Source organism: Bubalus bubalis, chromosome 2 (assembly GCF_019923935.1).
Source record: "Bubalus bubalis isolate 160015118507 breed Murrah chromosome 2, NDDB_SH_1, whole genome shotgun sequence".
Lineage (NCBI taxonomy): Eukaryota > Metazoa > Chordata > Mammalia > Artiodactyla > Bovidae > Bubalus > Bubalus bubalis.
This window is the reverse complement of record NC_059158.1, coordinates 100,068,812-100,086,708: the sequence shown is the minus strand read 5'-3', so window position 1 is coordinate 100,086,708 and position 17,897 is coordinate 100,068,812. Positions and strand designations below refer to the sequence as shown.

At 35.7% G+C, this 17,897-nt stretch overlaps 1 non-coding gene across 1 annotated transcript in view; it reads left to right on the top strand.

The window, feature by feature from the left end:
- The window catches only part of LOC102414856, a 221,236-nt gene that overhangs the window by 180,140 nt on the left and 23,199 nt on the right, over nt 1-17,897 (top strand). The gene's annotated exons all lie outside the window — the stretch shown is intronic.

Sequence of the window (17,897 nt, the reverse complement as noted above, 5' to 3'; positions counted from 1 at the left end):
CAAAGACAATTCAAAACCTAAGAATTAATAGTTGATATCTACAACAAGGAAGATGCTGATTTTCTTAACATACAAAGAGTGTCAACAATTCACTATGGAAAAGACAACCCATTTTTTATAAAATATTTAAACATATAGTTTATCAAAGTAGAAATGCAAATGACAAATGAAAATTTTCAATTTTCCAGCCTCTCTGTTGCATTGTAGTAACATTTTTCTATTGATCAGTTGCTTCCTAATGCTATGTTTTGCTATTTCTTTTCATTTGCTTAGAGTACCCTTGTTATCAATGCTGTGCTAGTCTTCCTTTTATTACTCATGACCGGATGTAATGATTTTACCTGGCATGCACATGGAGTTGTATGTATGTATGTAAGTATGTATGTGTTGGTGGGAAGGGTCTGGGGTATTGTTTCAAGTTTGCTTTCCAAGGACTAGTCTTCTCTGCTGCCACAGACACAAAATGTTTCCTGTAAAAATGACTTGTTTGTGTACTATTTATATAGCTCCTACCTTCTTTACTTTTCTAAATCTAACTGGGTCTACTGGATTCTGCTGCCAACTCAACTCACCTCTGTCCCCATACCTGTGATTAAAAACAAGGCCTTTGGCAACTTAGGGTATGTTATGTACCTTCAGGGCATACTTTTTGCCATCATTTTCTGAGATCCACTCCATTGTGTTCTTTACCACTACATTTCTCCTAAATTACTTCTCCATTTATTCTCTCAGTTCAGTTCAGTTCAGTTCAGTCACTCATGTGACTCCTATTAGGTCTTATCTCCTTTTGCCTGTTTCAGCATATGGGTATTACAACTAAATCCTAATATTACTGAAAACATATTGAATTGGTTTCTTCATAAAGAAAGAAAAGGAAACAGACAGGGAGGGATGGATGGGACACAAAGAGAAGGAGATGAGAGAAAATGAATAAAGCAATCAACTCTAGGAGCAAAACTAATCCAGAAAGCAAGGACTCTGGAAATACGTTGTAAAATGACAGAAGATGAGCTGGACAAAACAAACTTCAATAGATACTTCAAATATAAAATGGAAGATACCCAATAATGTGATGCTCAATATCTTTTTTTCTAATTCTTAGAGAATTGTACATCAAAACCACAATGAGGTATCACCTTACACCAGTCAGAATGGCCATCATCAAAAAATTTACAAGCAGTAAATGCTGGAGAGGGTGTGGAGAAAATGGAACTCTCTTATACTGTTGGTGGGAATATAAATTGATATAGCCACTATGGAAAACAATATGGAAATTCCTTAAAAAACTAAGAATAAAACTACCGTATGACCCAGCAATCCCACTACTGGGTGTATATCCTGACAAAATCATAATTGAAGAAGACACACATACCCCATTGTTCATAGCAGCACTCTTTACAATAGCTACTACATGGAAGCAAGATGCCCATCAACAGATGAATGGATAAAGAAGATGTAGTACATACATACAATGGAATATTATTCAGCCATAAAAAGAACAAATTTGAGTCAGTTCTAGTGAGGTGGATGAACCTAGAGCCTATTATAAGGAGTGAAGTAACTTAGAGAAAAACAAATACAGTATAATATTAATGCATATATATATATGGAATTTAGAAAGATGGTATTAATGAACCTATTTTCAGGAAAGCAGTGGAAATGCAGATATAGAGAACAGACTTGTGGACACAAGTCTGTGTGGGGGAAGGAAGGAATGAGAGGAACAGAGAAAGTAGCATCAACATATATATGCTAAAAAGTGAAAGTCGCTCAGTTGTGTCCGACTCTTTGCAGCCCCATGGACTGCAGCCTATGGCTCTTCCATCCATGGGATTTTCCAGGCAAGAGTACTGGAGTGGGGTGCCATTTCCTTCCCATACGCCAGTACTCTTGCCTGGAAAATCCCATGGATGGAGGAGCCTGGTGGGCTACAGTCCATGGGGTCGCTAAGAGTCGGACACGACTGAGCGACTTCACTTTCACTCTTCGCTTTCATGCATTGGAGAAGGAAATGGCAACCCACTCCAGTGTTCTTGCCTGGAGAATCCCAGGGACAGGGAAGCCTGGTTGGGCTGCTGTCTACGGGGTTGCACAGTCAGACACGACTGAAGCGACTTAGCAGCAGCAGCAGCAGCAACCATGTGTAAAATAGATAGCTGGCTAGAAGTTGCTATATAACACAGGGAGCCCAGCCTGCCACTCTATGATGACCGAGAAGGGTAGGATGAGGGGAGGGGAGGGACAGGATATATGTATAATTACAGCTGATTCATGTTGTTGTACAGCAGAAACTAATATAACATTGTAAAACAATTATCCTCCAAGTAAAAAATAAATTAAGAAAAAGATGAAACTGGAAGGAACAGAAGAGTGGCTAGATATTATGGAAAGTACTTTTAAGGATATAAAAGATTACAATGAGAAGAATTAATAAAATAAGCCAAATAAATAAATAAATATAGAGAAAATTTTGTGTGCTAATATGTGAAAGTAGGTAAATTGAGATAGACAATAAAGAAAAAAGAGAATAAATATTTAAAGTTAAAATTTAGTATCTTTTGTAAAATAGAGGATAATTTGAATCCACATCTGGAAAAGGCCATGGGAAATTTTTACCTAAAACTTTCAAAACCAAGATTCATGAACTTACAGACTTCAAGCATGAAGAATGATTAAATTATTGATTGGAAGGTAAAGGGAGAAAATATTTGGTCTTCTCTCTTATTTATCCACATCAACTCTTAGGGCCAGTTGATAGTGGAGTAACATCTATATGATCATATAGAAATAAAAGCATTTTATATTTTAAATTCTAAGTGTCTTTGGGTACAAAGACTACAGATAGTTTTGAACTCAATGAATATTGTTTTGAAAAAAATTAGAAGATGAACTACTGGCACTTACATTGAAATAACTTAAAAATTACCACAGAAAGATGAGCAGTAAGCACTGAAAGGATTTAATTATAAAATACAGACGAGAAAAAAAATGGAAACACTGTATTCTATTCCCTTAAAACAGAAATAACGTATTAACTTGACCTCTTTTCCTCTCCTTTTCTTGCTGGGTTTTGTAGTTTTAGTTTGTTAATTTCCACTTCTTTAATACTTGCAAGTCAAAGAATGTCCATGAAGATGCAAATAATAAAAGTATAAGCAGAGTTTAACAGTACAGAGAAAAATACTTTAAAAAATACTAACTGAAATATAGTGAAGGAAAGAAAGAGAAGGACAGAGTAACAGGAAATATGCTAATATCTTTATTGCTTGTAGAAGTAAACGAATAGATTTTGAATAGAGAAATAAAAAACAAAGCTGTATAAATTATATAAGTTAATAAATACAGAGTTTCATAAAGTTAGCATTATAAATCATAACTACTGGAACAAAGGTATGTGCAGAGAAACTACACCTGAAGAAAAATGAGATAACTAATGTTAAATATTTTCTTTAAAAAAAATCCCTAAAACAAGTTAAAATATTAAAAAGTGAAAAGCAATTAGATGCTAGGTGTCACAATTATCATTTAACATTGTACCGAAGGGAATCAGCCAAGAGAAAACATTAATGTCAATGGGTTTTTGGCTTGTGTTGGTATTTTAGATAGTGGATTTTGAACTAAATCACAGAGGAAAACGCCATATGCAGGTAACACAATAAATTGCTTTGAAAATGTTGAAAACTAAAGGATAAAAAATTAAGCCAGCTAAAGGCAAGCAACATTCAAAAAACTAAGATTGTGGCATCTGGTCCATCACTTCATGGCAAATAGATGAGGGAAAAGTGGAAACAGTGACAGATTTCATTTTCTTGGGCTCCAAAATCATTGCGGATGGTGACTGCAGTCACAAAATTAAAAGATGGTTGCTTCTTGGAAGAAGAGTGATGACAAACCTAGATAGCATATTAAAAAGCAGAGACATCACTATGCCGACGAAGGTCTATATAATCAAAGCTATGGTTTTTCCTGTAGTCCCCTATGGATGTGAGAGTTGGACCATTAAGAAGTCTGAGTGCTAAAGAATTGATGCTTTCAACCTGTGGTGTTATAGAAGACTCTTGAGAGTCTCTTGGACTGCAAGTATATCAAAATAGTCAATCCTAAAGGAAATCACCCCTGAATATTCATCAGAAGGACTGATGTTGAAACTGAAGCTCCAATACTTGGTCTGTCTCATACAAACTGCTGACTCATTGAAAAAGACCCTGAAGCTGGGAAAGATTCAGGGCAAGAGGAGAAGGGGGTGATAGAAAATGAGATGGTTGGATGACATCACTGATTCAATGGACATGAGTTTCAGCAATCTCAGGGAGATAGTGAAGGACAGGGAACCCTGGCATGCTACAGTTAATGGGATCACAAAGAGTTGGACATGATTGAGCGACTGAACAACAACAAAGGCAAGCAAATACTTAATGTCAGACCAGATGAATCAGCTCAAACATCAAGTGAGATGAATAAAGTCATTTTTAATACAAAAAAATGCAGTTCACAATGAAGATGTAGCAATTACAAATATCTACAAACCAAATAATAACATGGCGCCAACATATACAAAGCAAAAACAATGCAGGTACAAGGAAAAATAGTCAAAAACACAGTAGACTTGGAAAGTTTATTCATTCTCTCAGTCCAAAACAGGTCAGCCAGGCGTGGAGGTGAGAGAAGAATGAGGAAACATTGAAAGCATTTGCACAAATCAGGACCTTTGCAAGATGCCCACTGTCGTGACTATTATTTAACATTGTGATAAGGGGGAAAGCCAAGAGAAAAATATTAGGACTTTAAAATTAAATTTAGAAAGATAAAGTGAAAAGCTCTATGTGCAGATCATATGATTATATACCTAGAACTGCCATCCAGTGGATTTTATTTAATCAACTGACGGGCTACTAGAAATAATAGAATTCACTAAGTTTTTGTACTACAAAATCAATGTCACCATATAGGTAATTTTCATGTATAACAGTAATTTTAGATTAAGCCCTAGTGCCATATTTTGCCTACATATATTGTTTATGTGCCACAAACCTAAGAATATTGTTTATTATTTTCCTATGACTTCTATAACAATTATCACAAATTTAGGGGTTAATACAACAGATTTTTATTCTCTCATAGTTCCAGATGCCAGAAGTCTTTTTTTTTTTTTTTCTCCCATAACACTTTATTTTCAATTCTTTTTTTGTATTTTTAGTTTATTTTTTAATTTATTTTATTTTATAACTTTACAATATTGTATTGGTTTTGCCATATATCAACATGAATTCGCCATAGGTATACACATGTTCCCCATCCTGAACTCTCCTCCCTCCTCCCTCCCCGTACCATCCCTCTGGTTCATCCCAGTGCACCAGCCCCAAGTATCCAGTATCATGCATCGAACCTGGACTGGCGACTCGTTTCATATATGATATTATACATGTTTCAGTGCCATTCTCCCAAATCATCCCACCCTCTCGCTCTCCCACAGAGTCCATAAGACTGTTCTATACATCAGTGTCTCTTTTGCTGTCTTGTGTACAGGATTATTGTTACCATCTTTCTAAATTCCATATATATGCATTAGTATACTATATTGGTGTTTTTCTTTCTGGCTTACTTCACTCTGTATAATAGGCTCCAGTTTCATCCACCTCATTAGAACTGATTCAAATGTATTATTTTTAATGGCTGAATTATACTCCATTGTATATATGTACCACAGCTTTCTTATCCGTTCATCTGCTGATGGTCATCTAGATTGCTTCCGTGTCCTGGCTATTATAAACAGTGCTGTGATGAACATTGGGGTACACGTGTCTCTTTCAATTCTGGTTTCCTCAGTGTATATGCCCAGCAGTGGGATTGCTGGATCATAAGGTGGTTCTATTTCCAGTTTTTTAAGGAATCTCCACACTGTTCTCCATAGTGGCTGTACTAGTTTGCATTCCCACCAACAGTGTAAGAGGGCTCCCTTTTCTCCACACCCTCTCCAGCATTTATTGCTTGTAGACTTTTGGATCGCAGCCATTCTGACTGGCGTGAAATGGTACCTCATGATGGTTTTGATTTGCATTTCTCTGATAATGAGTGATGTTGAGCATCTTTTCATGTGTTTGTTAGCCATCTGTATGTCTTCTTTGGAGAAATGTCTATTTAGTTCTTTGGCCCATTTTTTGATTGGGTCATTTATTTTTCTGGAATTGAGCTGTAGGAATTGCTTGTATATTTTTGAGATTAGTTGTTTGTCAGTTGCTTCATTTGCTATTATTTTCTCCCATTCTGAAGGCTGTCTTTTCACCTTGTTTATAGTTTCCTTTGTTGTGCAGAAGCTTTTAAGTTTAAATAGGTCCCATTTGTTTATTTTTGCTTTTATTTCCAGTATTCTGGGAGATGGGTCATAGAGGATCCTGCTGTGATGTATGTCAGAGTGTTTTGCCTATGTTCTCTAGGAGTTTTATAGTTTCTGGTCTTACATTTAGATCTTTAATCCATTTTGAGTTTATTTTTGTGTATGGTGTTAGAAAGTGTTCTAGTTTCATTCTTTTACAAGTGGTTGACCAGTTTTCCCAGCACCACTTGCTAAAGAGATTGTCTTTATTTTTTTTTTAATTTTATTTTATTTTTAAACTTTACATAACTGTATTAGTTTTGCCAAATATCAAAATGAATCGGCCACAGGTATACATGTGTTCCCCATCCCAAACCCCCCTCCCTCCTCCTTCCCCATTCCATCCCTCTGGGTCGTCCCAGTGCACCAGCCCCGATTATCTTTAATCCATTGTATATTCTTGCCTCCTTTGTCAAAGATAAGGTGTCCATACATGCATGGATTTATCTCTGGGCTTTCTATTTTGTTCCATTGATCTATATTTCTGTCTTTGTGCCAGTACCATACTGTCTTGATGACTGTGGCTTTGTAGTAGAGCCTGAAGCAGATGCCAGAAGTCTTAAATCAGTGTCACTGGGCCCAAATTGAAACCAAGGGCTGTTATTCCTGTGAAGGTTCTAGGGGGAATCCCTTCCTCACCTCTTCAAGTTTTTGGTGGCTGCTAGCATTCCTTGTCTTATGGCCACAGCATCACTTCAAACTTGGGCTCCATGGCCACATTTCCTTCTCCATTTCTGTGTCTGATTTTCGGATTCATTTTGATATTTGGCAAATCTAATACAGTTATGTAAAGTTTAAAAATAAAATAAAATTAAAAAAAAATAATAATAAAATAAATGTAATCCAAAAAAAAAAAAAAAAAAAAGAACTCTTGTAATTGCATTTAGGGCTCACCTGGATTAATCAAGGACAGTGTTCTTACATATTTTAGTTACATGTTTTTTATAATTTAATTCTCTCACAGAAACCTAATTGAAAAAGGCTTTATTGGTGCATGATATTACAAAATGAACAGGATTATAAACTTCAGCAATAGATTTAATAAATGCAAGAATATTGAAAATGATAAAGATGGCATCTCATATCGGAAAAGTTGTATTGCTTAATACATTTTGAGACAACTGCACAGCCATCTGGAAAGAAAAGCTGAATCCATATCTCACACCATATGCCAAAGTATATTATAAATGGATCAAATACTTAAATGTAAAATATTGCATCACAGATACTCAAGCAAACAGGAGTGTTTTTTTTTTTTTCTTATGTCTTAAAGTAGAAAATCTCTTCAAAACAAGATCTAGAAGCCACAAAATGAGATGATTAATAAATTTGATCACATTTTTCAACGCACAACCAAAATCAAAAGACTATATTAAAAGCAAGTTTGTAATTCTTACTAAAGTGGCTAATTTTTTAAAAACTATTTTATTATAGTTGATTTACAATGTGTTCATTTCAGATATATAGCAAAGTGATTCAGATATATATATATACATTCTTGGTGGAATATAAATTGACACAAATCATATGGAGGATAATTATCATATATAAGTTTTATATAGCAAAGTGAGTCAGTTTCATATGGATACAGATATATTCTTTTTCAAATTCTTTCCCATTATGTATTATTACAAGATAGTAAGTATTGCTCCTGCTGCTATACAATAGGATCTTAATATTTTTAATCTATTTTACATATAGTGGCGCGTATCTGTTATTCTCAAATGCCTAATTTATCCTTCCTCTTCTTTCCTCTTTGGAAATGATAAGTTTTTTTATATGTCTCTGACTCTGTTTCTGTTTTATAAGTTCATTTGTATAATTTTTTTAGATTCTACATGTAAGTGTTATCATATGATATTTTATATTTCTTTTTCTGGCCTTCACTTAATATGATGATCTCTAGGTCCATCCATATTGCTGTAGATGGCATTGTTTCATTCTTTTTTGTGACTAAGTAATATTCCTTCGTGTGTATGTACCACATCTTCTTTATCTATTCCTCTGTTGATTGACACTTGTATTTGTTCCATATCTTGACAATTGTAAATAGTGCTTCTCTCAACATTGCAGTGCATATATCTTTTTGAATTAGACTTTTTAATCTTTTCCAAATATATGTTCAGTAGTGGGATTGCTGGATCACATGGTAATTCTATTTTTAGTTTCTTAAGAAACTTCCATACTGTTGCCCACAGGGGCCACATCAATTTATATTCTTACTAACAGTATAGGAAGTTTCCATTTACTCCATACCCTCTCCCACATTTATTAATTATAGACTTTTTAATGATGGCCATTCTGAACAGAGGTGATTGCTCATCATAGTTTTTATTTGCATTTCTCTAATAATTAGCAGCTTTAAGCATTGTTTCATGTGCTTATTTACCATCTGTATGTCTCCTTTGGAAAACATCTGTATGTCTTCTTCTTTCTTTTTAGGTCTTCTGCCCATTTTTTGATTGAGTTGTTTGTTGTTATTTAGTTGTATGAACTGTTAGTGTATTTTGGAAATTAAGGCCTGTTGGTCACATCATTTGCAAATATTTTCTCTCAGTTCATACATTCTCTTTTTGTTGTTAATGGTTTCTTTTGCTGTGCAAAAGCTTGTAAGTTTGATTAAATCCCATTAGTTTATTTTTGCTTTTATTTCTTTTCCCTTGGGAAATTGACCTAAGAAAATATTGCTACAATATATGTCAGAGAATGTTTACCTGTACTCTCTTATGAAAAATTTATGGTATCATGTCTTTTAAGTCCTAAAGCCATTTTGAGTTTTTTTTTGTGTATGGTCTGAGAGAGTATTTGAATGTCATTGATTTACATGTGGCTGTCCAACCTTCCAAACACCAAAGTGGCTGTTTTTTTAACTAAACCTAAAAAATGCAAGAAGATAAAAGACCAACTTTACTATCAGACAAATGGCAGAGTATATAAACTGTTTACAGAAAAAAGAAACACATGCCTCTTAAGCACATGAAAATTTCAACTTCACTCTTAATAAAAGCCACTGTGAAATACTACTTGTCACATATTGGGATTTCCCAAATTCTTAAAATTGGATATAATAGTTTTTGTGAAAAAGGAGGCATTATTTTATGTTTCTGGTGAAATGTAAATTGACACAAATCATATGGAGGAAAATTGGCAGTATCTGTCAAAATTAGAAAAACACATTTTCCATGGGCCTAGTTAATTACTTCTTGCAGTTTATCCACTGATACATTACTTTTGAGACAGGTAGAAAGTTATTCTTAGCAATATTTAATACCAAATGTTGGAGAAACCAAATGTGTATCTATATACAACAGATTTAACTGTGAGATATCCAGATGAAATACTATGCAGCTGTTAAAAACAAACCAGGAGCCTTGTTATTTTTAATAAAGAAAAATCTTCATGGTCTATTCAGTTTTTCAAATTATACTTAAAAGTACAACCTTACCAATGCCTAAGAAAAAATCACTACAAGGACACACAAGGAAATAATATCAGTGATGACATTATTTCATTGGGAGAGAATAGGAATTAGAGAACCATAATGGGAGATAAATTTTACTATAAGCTCTGATCTTACCTATTATATGTATTACAAATAGGCTGATGGGGCGTAAGAGTAAAAGCTGGGAGGTAATTTGGAAATAATTGCGCCTTAGACCAGGAGTTGATGTGATGAAAAGTCATTCGATTTTGGATGTAATTTGAAATTGTCAGCTGGATTCCTGACAGGCCAAATGTAGAGTGCGAGAGAGAGGACTCAAAGAAGAGAAGGTGTGAAAACGTTATCTAGGAAAATGGGAGTCTGAATGGACTAGGAAGTTATATTGATTGGCTGAAAGTGTTAAGAGCCCACTTGAGTTCTTCCTGAATTTAAAAGTGAGTCATGGGTTTTTCTCCAGTCAATTCAGCTGCATGACTTAGGTCTCATCTGTTCCTAAAAAGTAGATCTCTGTGGCATAATGGAAGGATACCCTTGTTAAATTTTTTTTTAAGTGAATTATAGGATATTATATATAGAATGTTCTCATCTTAATAATTGTAAAAGGAATGCATATATGCTGATTTATGTTTATACAAAATTTAGATAGTTTCCCCCAAGGTTTAGCTGAACATGGTTTTTATGTTAATTCTAGACATAAATGCATGAGCATCAAATGATCCTTAATAAACCGTGTTTCTTATTTTTACTGTATTTTAGCAGGTGGCAAATATAAAATAAGTCTCAATTTAAAAATTAAGATGAGTAGAGAAGGATGAACTGGAGTTTGGAATTGACATATACAGACTGCCATGTTTAAGATGGATAACCACCAAGGGCCTACTGTATAGCAAAAATAAATAAATAAATAAATAATAAAAATTGAGATGACAGACTGGTAATGAGCATTTTAAAGGCAGGAATACATTTTAGAGTATTTTCTTATTTAATCTTTTTTAAAAATTAAGCTTATATTATGCAATTTAAAAGATAAACATGATACTTATTTTCAACTTAATATATAAAATTTTATGGATTGTATGTCTTTCTAATCATCTGTTTTAGTGTGCAAAACTTTATGAGACTATGAAACAAATACTTAAGAAAATATTAAGAAAGTTGAAAGAATTAACAGCCAGATTAAACATCTAGTGAACATAGCTGGTAAGAGAACATAAAAGGTGGGGGAGTTGAAAATGAAAGGAGGCAAATATCAAAGACTGAAGCAAACATATACAGGAGATTTAAACAATAACCCACAATCAATAGCAAAGAGGGAAAGTGTGTAGGATACATCTAGAAGCAATGTAAGGCTTGACGTTGGAGACAATAGTTAGACATTGAATGAATACACCGTGTACCATGTGACAGAATCTTCATTTGACTCACTATGCTGTGCTATGCTATGCTGAGTCGCTTCAGTCGTGTCCGACTCTGTGCGACCCCATAGACGGCAGCCCACCAGGCTCCCCCGTCCCTGGGATTCTCCAGGCAAGAACACTGGAGTGGGTTGCCATTTCCTTCTCCAATGCATGAAAGTGAAAAGTGAAAGTGAAGTCGCCTAGTTGTGTCCGACCCTTAGCGACCCCATGGACTGCAGCCTACCAGGCTCCTCCGTCCATGGGATTTTCCAGGCAAGAGTACTGGAGTGGGGTGCCATTGCCTTCTCCGTGACTCACTATACAAGCTCTCTTTTCCAAATTCTCTGTATGAGCTGCTTCCAGGAAATATACAGAAATAGGTCAAAATGGGACCCTCTAATAGTGGGTACTAAGTTACTATCTGTATTTAGTGAGAGTCAAATATGTAGAGTTCTTAGATTTCAATCATTGAACACTGTGACTAAGAATAAGATTTATAATGAAGCATATGAATGAATAAAAGGATACGATTTATCATTTAGTATATAGTAATATGTTTCCATGCGTAGGGTTAATACAAGTGTACAGTGGCAATTCTAAAAGGACAAAGATTCAGAAATACAAAAGGTTTGTTTTCTCTCAGTACATTTTGGTGGTAAAACCTGACTGACAACTTTTGTTCATTGAGAATTTAAAAGTTCCTTATGACCACGTACCAGATAAGAAGTTAATATCCAAAATATTGGAAGAACTCGATACAACTCAATATTGAGCCAAAAAAATGAACAGTCTGATTTAAAAATAGGCATAGGACCTGAATGGGCTTCCCAGGTGGCACAGTGGTAAAAAATCCACCTGTCAGTGCAGGAGATGCAAGAGACAGGGTTCAGTCCCTGGGGTGGGAAGATACCCTGGAGTAGGAAGTGGCAACCTACTTCAGTATTCTTGCCTGGAAAATTCCATGGACAGAGGAGCCTGGATAGCTACAGTCCATGGGGTCACAAATTGTCAGATAGAACTGAGCCTGTGTGCGCATGCGCGCGCACACACACACACACACACACACACACACACACACACGTACACACATACAGGACCTTAATAGTCATTTTTCAGAAAGACATGGGTGGCCAGCAGGTACATGAAATGGAGTTCAGCATCACTAAGCATCAGGGAAATGCAAATCAAAACCACAGTGAGGTATCACCTCATACCTGTAAAAATGGCTGTTACCAAAAGCAAACAAACAAACAAAAAATAATAAAGAAATAATGCTTTGGAAAAGATGTGACGAAAAGGGAACCCAATGGTGGAATGTAAACTGGTACATCCATTATGGAAAAAATTAAAATAGACCTACCATATGGCTCCACATCTGTGTATATATCCCAATTCTGGAGTATATTGGAAGGAAATGAAATCATTACCTTGAAGTGTACCTGCACACCCATACTTATTGCAACATTATTCACAAATAACCACAACATGGAAACAACCTAAGTGGTCATCAATGAATGAGTGGACAATGAAAATGTGATATATATATATATATATATATATATGAAAATGTGAGATATTACATGGCACATATATATTTACACATGAATATATATATATAAATACATGAATATTATTGAGCCTTTTTAAAAAAAAAAAAAGGAAATCTTGCCATTTGTGACATGATGTACCTTGAGAGCATTATGCTTAATGAAGTAAGTCACACAGAGAAAGACAAACACTGCATGATCTCACATATAATATGGAATCTTTAAGAAAAAAACCAGAATCAAGGAAACAGATTAGAAGGGTGATTGTCAAGGGCTGGGAAGTGACAAAAATGGGGAAAGGGTACAAATGGTCGAAGGGTACAAATTCCCAGTTACAAGCGGAATACATTCTTGGGAACTAATATTTAGCATGGTGCCTATAGTTAACAGTAGTGTATTATATACTTGAAAGCTGCAAAGAGAATAGATCGTAAATGTCCTAACCTTAAACACACACAAAAAATATAATTAGGTGAGGTGGTGGATGGGTTTACTAACCTTACTGAGGTAATCATTTTGCACTATGTGTATCAAATCATCACATTGTACAGAAATATATCAATTATATCTCAACTAAGCTACAGGAAAGAAACATATTCTCTAAGGAAAAAAAAGTTACTTATTATGTGAAATTATGTTGTATGTTTATATCAAAGGGTGAGTATTCACGACAGATAATATGAATGTCTTTCATTATGAGCTGCTAACTAGACACCATTGGCTGGTATTAGAGGTAAAACTCAGTAAATGCATCAAATTAACCTTTCTAAATCTGAAAAACTCCAGATTCACTTTTCCCCAAGAGTTTCTAAGAGTAAATTATAATGGTATTCATCTACAGAAACATGAGGCTTTTGTTTTTCTCTTTACAACCTTCAAAGCTCTTTGAATTTTACCAGTGTTACTGATTACTGTAATAAATTTTTAAAAATAAAAATAACCTTAGAAATAAACATATGACAGACCGTCTCGTAAGCTATGGAGAAAAGCTCAGTTTACTTTTTACTCTATGACATGACTTTTAAGTGGGTAGTATTCTCAACCAAGAGCCCAGAGAAAGGGGCGCATACTATGTTCTAGAGTGGGTAGGATGGAATGTATAAATTTGGGTCTTGGGCAAAGTTTTAAAATATGAGGGAGTAGGGATGGTTACAGAACAAGAAAAGTAGTGAAGAGCAAACCCAAAGAAAGGGTGATACTAGATGAAAATACACAGTGTATAATGTGTTTGTTTGGAGCTTCTTGCTAATTGTATAAATTTGTTTACTTTTACTTTATATTATTCAAATATAGCTTAATATCTGTGTATGGGACTTGAAATTCTGCAGTGGAGTGTTAGTAGAACTTCCCTCGCTTTATTCCACATAATGAATTAATCAATGAAATTTAAATAGCTGACACAATTGTACAATTGTGAAGACATGAAATAAAGACATTGTACTGTGTTTTTACTCCACCAATTAACTACTTTAATACCCTTAAATTATAAGACTTCATTTCTTCTAGGTGAAATGTGTGAAGAGAAACAATTTTGTGATCTTGCTGTATACCTAATTCTTGTTTTACTTTCTAGCTGTCAGTTAGTTATTTTAACTTGTCTACCAGCATCACTTAACTACTGGTTATTTTTATAGATTCTTTTGTGTATTTGTCACTTATATGGACTCTTCATTTCCCAGCTTTTCTCTTTAATTATTACTTTACTTAGAAAATTTAAACCAAAACTTTTAATAACAAATCAAGTACTTTAATGAAGTATGTGTCTGTGTGCTTAGTAGCTCAGTCATGTCTGACTCTTTGCGACCCCGTAGGCTGTAGAGCCCATCAGGCTCCTCTGTCCATGGGAATTCTTCAGGCCAGAATACTGGAGTGGGTCCCCATGTCCTCTTCTTCGTGAAGTATAAAGTTAGTAGAAATAGTGTCACCATGTGCCTCTGTTTTGTAAGTTATATTAAAAGAATTTATTTGAAGCAAATTTTAATTGTGTCTCCAGCAATGTTTCTGCATAAGATTTATTCAACATCTTTTTTGTATTTAATATAGAAAATTTCCAAATATTATATTTACCTTTTTTATTATTTCTCATTTTCATTAATATTTGTATAATATGTTATAGTGTCTTCATTTAATTTTCCATGAATGCAGAAGGTTTTTTATCCTTCCAGGTTTGTTGGGATATAACTAAGATATAGTATTGTATAAGTTTCAAGTGTACAGCATAATGGAGAAGGCAGTGGCACCCCACTCCAGTACTCTTGCCTGGAAAATCCCATGGATGGAGGAGCCTGGAAGGCTGTAGTCCATGGGGTCGCTGAGGGTCGGACATGACTGAGCGACTTCACTTTCACTTCTCACTTTCATGCATTGGAGAAGGAAATGACAGCCCACTCCAGTGTTCTTGCCTGGAGAATCCCAGGGATGGCGGAGCCTGGTGGGCTGCCATCTATGGGGTCGCACAGAGTCGGACACGACTGAAGCGGCTTAGCAGCAGCAGCAGTACAGCATAATGATTTGACTTAAGTACATCATGAAATGATTTCCACAATAAGTTTAATAAATATCCATCACCTTGTATAAATAGAAAGAAATGTTTTTTCACTTGTGATGAGAAAGAACTCTTATGATTCACTTTGCTAGCAACTTTTATATATAATATACAGCAGAGTTAATCATGTTACTCATATTATATTTTACATGCCTGCTGCTGCTGCTGCTGCTGCTGCTGCGAAGTTGCTTCAGTCATGTCTGACTCTGTGTGACCCCGTAGACGGCAGCCCACCAGGCTCCCCCGTTCTGGGATTCTCCAGGCAAGAACACTGGAGTGGGTTGCCATTTCCTTCTCCAATGCATGAAAATGAAAAGTAAAAGTGAAGTCGCTCAGTCGTGTCCAACTCTTAGCTACCCCATGGACTGCAGCCCACCAGGCTCCTCCATCCATGGGATTTTCCACACAAGAGTACTGGAGTGGGGTGCCATTGCCTTCTCTGGTTTTACATCCCTAGTATTTATTTATTTTATAAATGTAAGTTTATCCATTTGACCACCTTCATCCAGTTTCCTCTCTCCCTCTGGTAACCACAAATCTGTTCTCTTTTTCTATGAGTCTGGTTGGTTGGTTTTTGAAGTATAATTGACCTGCAGCACTAGATTAGTTCCTGGTGACAACTCAGTGATTCCATATTGCTATTCCTTATAAAATTATCATAGTAAATCTAGTTTCTGTCTGTCACCATACAAATATAGTACATTAATTTGTTTACAAGAACACTTCAAGATTTATTACTGCTATATTCCAGGTGAAAAGGCTGTTTTACGTAAGAGAGGATTACCCTAGGTTATGTAATAAGTTAATGATTTAGGGACTCTGATCAGATTGTTTTGTTTTGTTTTTTTTGTACTTTTTTCCCCCAAATTTGGTACATTTTTATTGACTGTATTTCCCAAGCTATGTGTTTCATTCCCATGACTCATTTTTTATAAGTGGAAGTTTAGTACCTATTACATTTCCTCACCTTTATCACTTATTTCCCGCCCCACTCTGGCAACCACTTGCTTGTTCTCTGAATCTGTGACTCTGTTTTGTTCTGTTTCTTCACTTATTTTGTTGTTTAGATTCCACATGAAATAATTTGTGTTTCTCTAATTTATTTCACGTAGTATAGTACCCTATGGGTTGATCCATGTTGTGACGGACAGCCAGCTTTCATCCTACTTTTAGTTCAGTTCAGTTGCTTAGTTGTGTCTGACTCCTTGCAACCCCATGGATTGCAGCATACCAGGCTTCCCTGTCCATCATCAACTTCCAGAGCTTGCTCAAACTCATGTCCATCGAGTTGGTGATGCCATCCAACCATCTCATCCTCTGTCATCCCCTTCCCCTCCTGCCTTCAATCTTTCCCAGCATTTAGGGTGTTTTCTAATGAGTCAGCTCTTCACAGCAGGTTGCCAAAGTATTAGAGCTTCAGCTTCAGCATCAGTCCTTCCAATAAATATTCAGGGTTGATTTCCTTTAGGATTGACTAATCCTAAGGAATTAGGATTTGTCAAGGGACTCTCAAGAGTCTTCTCCAACACCACAGTTCAAAAGCATCAGTTCTTCAGCACTCAGCTTTCTTTGTGGTCCAACTCTCACATCCATACATGACTACTGGAAAAACCGTAACTTTGACTAGATGGACCTTTCTTGGCAAAGTAATGTCTCTGCTTTTTATTATGTTGTCTAGAAGAGAAGGAAATGGCAACCCACTCCAGTGTTCTTGCCTGGAGAATCCCAGGGACGGAGGAGCCTGGTGGGCTGCTGTCTATGGGGTCGCACAGAGTCGGACATGACTGAAGCGACTTAGCAGCAGTAGCAGCAGCAGGTTGGTCATACCTTTTCTTCCAAGGAGCAAGCGTCTTTTAGTTTCATGGCTGCAGTCACCATCTGCAGTCATTTTGGAGCCCATGATAATAAAAGTCTTTCACTGTTTCCATTGTTTCCCAATCTGTTTCCCATGAAGTGATGGGACTGCAATGCCATGATCTTAGTTTCTTGACTGTTGAGTTTTAAGCAAGCCTTTTCATTCTCTTCTTTCACCTTCATCAAGAGGCTTTTGAGTTCCTCTTTACTTTCTGCCATAAGGGTGGTATCATCTGCATATCTGAGGTTGGTGATATTTCTGTTGGCAATCTTGATTCCATTTTGTGCTTCATCCAGCCCAGAATTTCTCATGATGTACTTTGCATAGAAGTTAAATAAGCAGTTAAATAAGCATCATGCAACACATGCCCATGGGCTATCTGTTTTATATATCGGAATATATGTATGTTTTCATGCTATTCTCTCAATGCGTCCCATCCTCTGCTTTACCCACTGTATCCATAAGTCTGTTCTCTATGTCCGTGCCTCCATCGCTGCCCTGAAGATAGGTTCATCAATACCATCTTTCTATATTCCATATATGCATTAGTATATGATATTTGTGTTTCTCTTTCTGACTTACTTGACTCTGCATAGTGAAGATTCTTCCACCTCCTTAGAACTAGTTCAAATGCATTCCTTTCTATGGCTCAGTAATAGTCCATTGTATATATGTACCACAACTTATTTATCCCTTCATATGTTAATGGACATCTAGGTTGCTTCCATGTCCTAGCTA